Here is a 5517-nt window from a genome sequence, read left to right on the forward strand (position 1 = left end):
TCCAAGCATCAGAACCAGCTTATGTTCTTCAACAATATCTGGGAATGTCCGTTGCAGTTGCTTTGCTATGGCATAAATTGGCTGATCGGCACTAAGGACACTAGTCTTGCTAGGATTCAGAAACTGTGTACCTTATATGCTTCACCATGGATGCAAAAGCTGCTTTTTCTGGAAAAAGTGGCAAAACCCGTATCACTGCTAGTGGTTTAAAAAAATCCTCACTCATGAGTCGAGAGTTGTACCCTGACCAGGTGATAACTTCGTCTGCTGAAATTGTGTCATGTTCTAGCAACTTGGCAATGTGTTTTATCCAAGCTTTGTCCTTCCCCTTGGCTGTATCTATGAAGCTGTTAGTTGGTCGAAGTTAACCATTGGTGTTTCTAGGTAAAAACAAAGGCTCGTTAGATAGCTCTACTGGTTGTACAATGACTTATGAATCTAGAAGTTGGGGTACAGATGTATCAGAGGAGTCTAGCTCAATAGGATCTAGCTGTTCACCCTGGTTTTCCCAAGATAAATGGTTGGTTGCCCCAAAGCAGTGCCATGAAATTCATCCTGAGAAAAGTTTCCTTTGCTGTATATTCATTGGCAACACAATTCCATCCTCAGCATGACGCTTTCATACTGCTCGTGCGACAGGTTGTTTTACCTGCATCACACGATCATAGGACACTGACTTTCCAACTTGGTGAACATTTTATATCTGCTTATTCAGTCATGCTTTTCCATGTATTTTTAGGTCTTTGTACAGAACAAATGGTGTTTTGTGTTCTACTCTGTGTTGTATGGTGCTTGTTGATATGGTGTGTACCATGGTAGGTATTGTAAATGACAAACTGTGAAATGATGCATGCAATCCCTGTCCTGCCTTTTACATGATAATCCATTTCAATATTTCTTTGATCTCGCAGGATAGATGGACCTCGAAGAATTATATTCAACTTCCGAAGCTCTTCTAGTACAGGAACAGTCAGGCAGCCTGACGAAAATGACTCATAGAATAATTTCTGCTTCATAAGCCAAAGCTTATGTAAAATCACCACGGCCCACATCAACAATAAAGCATCATCTTGGTTAAGCAGGGAATCATGGGATTTTTTAACTAAGTCAGCAACATTGGTAGAATTAGAGACGCATATTTTTTTCCCTTGTGCAAACTCACCCCATTCACGAAGATGATCCAGAAGATGATCATGTTGAATGTGGCTCCCTGGTGTCCAGACATGGACTCCCTTGTTCCTCCATCAGTGTCCATACATGTGACAAAGAGAGGAGAGCATAAAAAATGAGTCAGAATCCTCAACAATCCTCCACTGAGGTGCAGCAGGGCCTGTGGAAGCTCAACTTTGTGCAGCACGTCCAGAATTTCGAAGACGCAAGTAACATTTAACATGATATTAAGTGTCACCGGCATGGGCTTCGGCAGCTTTGAAAGTTGGCATCAACTTTATCAGTTGTTGTATTGAGTAAATTGGTCCTGTCAACTCCATCGCAGATGACACAGAATATTTTACCTGTTCCTGTTCCATGAGAAGTGTCAGCTGATCGCAGTTTTTTGGGTGAAGCTTTTGCTGTGGTTTCCTGCTTTTGACGCAGTCTCTTCACACGAGAACTACTACAGTAGTTTCTCCAAGTCTTCTGGTATTTGTAATTATTTGATCGGAGCGTGTTTGCTATTTCCGAACCATTATCGAGTTGTTATAACGACACTGCAATACCAGAGGGAGCGGCATTGATTTCTTTAAAGTCATTTGCAGCACTCAACATTATACACTTCATCTGTGCTCTTTCTATATGCATAGTTTGACATTTGGGACTATGCAATATGTAGTTTATCGCAATCAAGGAGTAACAAGAGGTATCTTTTTTTTAGTGCTGCTCCAATTACCATATCATTAGCATGATCTTTCTGCAGACAGGACATGAAGAATAAATTCGTCAGGTAGTTACAGGCCAAAATTCTGAGTGAGTATTCCACCATTTGATCAAAAATTCAATCATAGCTTTATAAGAATAATCATCTAAGACTAAAATTCCTTATAAATTGAACCAGTATTGAAACCTTGATAAAGTAAAAACTGTCTCTGAAGATAGTTGGAAACTGTCAATGAATACTCTACGGCAACATATCGTACTCTTACTGAGGATGTGGTTTTAACTTATAAAGGATTTAGACTAATTCACTTTTAATAGACTTCTAGATTCTGTGACGGGCCAAGCGTAGGGTGTGAGTCAAAGGCGAGATAAATGCAACTGAGTAACTTTATTATGACATATCGAGTATATATACAAACTAGGTCCTGGTAAGAAGGTTACAAAATACAAACATACTATTTCTTGTCAAACAGGCAACCAGTTCCGTTAACAGTTAACAATGAAATATGCAGACAGGTTATTATAAGTTGCTGTCAGTGCGGGGGGAAAGCGATGATACAAAGGATAATATATACAAAAAAAGAGAAATGTCGTTACTATGTACAATCGTGTGGCACATAGGTGGTAAATAGCTCCCCACATGAAAATTACATACTGTACAGGTTAAATAGGGCGTGTTGATCTAGAGAGGTGAACTGTAGGTGGGTCATCTAGCAGGAGATAAGCAGGTTTTAGACGATCAATGAAGACCCAGTCTTCTTTGCCATGAATGTTTAGTAGGAATGCTTTCAGATTGCGTCGGCTCACAAGGAAAGGGCCCGTATAAGCGGGAGTTAGTGGTGCCTTGCTAGTGTCGAGACGTGTGTTGCAGAGTGTAAGTCTGTTGTTTTGTGATGCTTTGATGGGGGCTTGTAAGTCTGGTGGCATGGAGTAAATTTTCCCATGACATGACGTATGCGCTGAAGACTATCAGAGGAGGTTGCAGAAGGAAAAAACTTGCAGGGACGACCAACGGGTCGCCATACACCATTTCAGCTGCTAAGACGTCCAGGGCATCTTTAAGAGTGGATCTTAGTCCCAGGGGGACCCAGGGAAGCTCAGTATACCAGTTGGAGTCCTTGCAGCAGGACTTCAAAGCTGCTTTGAGGGTGTGATGAAAACGTTCAACCATTCCGTTGCCAGCAGGGTTGTAGGCAGTTGTCTGATTTAGGGTGATGCCCAGGAGATTCTCTAATGATGTCCACAATTAAGAGGTAAAAGTGGTACCCTGTCAGAAGTAATATGCTCAGGGATACTAAATCTTGCTATCCATCCTGAGAGTAAGTCGGATGTACATGTGGCGGATATTGCAGTTTCCATGGGAATGGCTTCACGCCAACGAGTGGAGAGGTCAATGACGGAAAACAGGTAACGACGTCCTTATGATGTGGATAGGGGGCTACAACGTCAACGTGAATGTAAGCCAAACGATGCTGAGGTTAAGGAAAGGCGCCCACTCCTGAATCCGTGTGTCGATGTACTTTGGAAGTTTGGCAAGAAGTACAGGCGTGGACCTAATCCTCAGCCTCCTTAGTGATGACGTGACAATTGAACTGCATCTTCAGCAGGTGTGCAGTAGAAGAGTGCGAGGGATGTGAAAGGGAGCAGGAATCCATGGTCATGATCTACCATTACTGACGTCACAGAAGAGGGTGGTGTTGGAGTCGTCGAGTGGGACATTTTCCCAACGGAGGGATGTGCAGGATGTCCGACATGCTTGATACACTAGATGCTGTCGTTGGGCTTATGGCAAGGCGTTGTGATCCAATCCCAGTTGAATGGCGGCCAACGTGTTTCTTGGCATCGTTGACAGGTATCATTTTCCCTACGACGCGTTGAAGGATGCAATTGAATTCAGCCACGGCGAAGAAATGTCGGCGTTGACAGGCGGACCAGGCTTCAGACTATTGAGTGAAGGCATGCACCAGAGGCATGTGGTCTGTGCAAATGACGATGGGCATCCCTTCTAAGAAATGGTGAAAGTAACGGACAGCAAAGTGTACCGATAGCAATTCGTGATCGAAGGTAGAATAACACGATTCTGCCCTGGACAGTTTTCTGCTGAAGAAGGCCAATGGGTGGAGCAAGCCGTTGACCACCTGTTCGAGTACTGCACCAATAGCGACGTCTCTTGCAACGGTGCAGAGAAGGAGAAGGGCATGTGGGACTGGGAAAGTGAGAGCAGCAGCGGTTGAAAGGCATTCTTTGTGTTGCAGAAGACCGCTTCTTGAAGGGGACTCCACATCAGGTCTTTTTGATTGCCCTTGAGGGGGGCATAGAGGGAAGAAAGAGTGGTGGTAATGGCTGGCAGAAAACGCTGATAATAGTTGATCATGCTGAAGAATTCCTGCAGTGCTTTGACGGTCGAGGACATGGGGAAGTTTTGAATGGCTGCTACCTACTCAGGGAAGGTATGAACTCCTTCAGGAGTGATACGGTGTCCTAAAAACAACATTTCGTTGATGCCAAAAGTAAACTTGTCGTACCGGACTACACGGACGTTTTGTTGCAGGCGGTCGAGCCCGATGCACAGGTGATGGAGGTGTTCCTCTTTTGAAGAAGAGAAAACAAGTGTGTCGTCCACCTAACATACACAGAAGGGAAGGTCCCCTAAGATGCCATCCATGAGATGTTGAAAAGTGGCCCCAGCATTAAAGAGGCCAAAACAGGAGTAATTGAAGGTGTAGGTACCGAAGGGAGTGGTGATGGCGGTCTTGGGGATGTCTTCTGGGTTCACAGGCACCTAATAATACTGTATCCCTTCAAGAGGTCAAACATGGAGAAAACTTTCGCTAGGTGCAGCTAGGAGGTCACGTCGGCGATGTTTGGGAGTGGGTAGTGATCCAGTACTGTTTGCATGTTCAGGTGCCTGTAATCCGCACACAGACGGAGGGAGCCATCTTTCTTCAGGACAATGTGTAAGGGTAACGACCATGGGCTGGAGGCCTTTTGACAAAGGTCCATTTCTTCCATTTGGGCGAACGTCTGATTAGCGGCTGCCAATCGATCCGGTGCCAGACGTCTGAATTTGGCGAAGACTGGGGTCCCGTCATCCTGATATGGTAATAAATACCGTGTTTGCCAGTAGCAGTGGGCATTTGGCAAAGTTCTGGACGGAAAACTTCCGGGTACGACATGAGGAGGTGGGCGTAGGCATCCGTGGGTGCGCTGATGTGGAGAGCGAGGTTGGAGGAGGCGGGTTGAGTAGGTTTTTGACAAATACGAGTCTGCGTTGATTGTCGGTGGGCGACATCGACCAGAAGGTGGAAATAAGAGAGGAAATCCGCAGGGTGGATTGGCAATGAGACGTCAGCAATGAGAAACTTCCAATTAAAATTACCTTTTTACGATAATGTGAGGTTCTAGTAACCGTAGGTGGGTTTTGCAGATCCGTTGGCAACTATCAGGCGGACGTCGGCAGACTTAAACAGAGTACGTTGTGTCCTGAAGAGTTCCCTTGGCAAAAGAGAACGACAAGCAGCCGTTTTTACCAAAAATCGCATGCTTCCTGCCTCATGTAGAAAGAAAAGATTAGAAACCCGGGAGGCCACCGCCACGAGCGATGGCCTACTTACACGTTTTTTGGCCACTGACAATCCTTGG

Source organism: Palaemon carinicauda, chromosome 26, assembly GCF_036898095.1.
Source record: "Palaemon carinicauda isolate YSFRI2023 chromosome 26, ASM3689809v2, whole genome shotgun sequence".
NCBI lineage: Eukaryota > Metazoa > Arthropoda > Malacostraca > Decapoda > Palaemonidae > Palaemon > Palaemon carinicauda.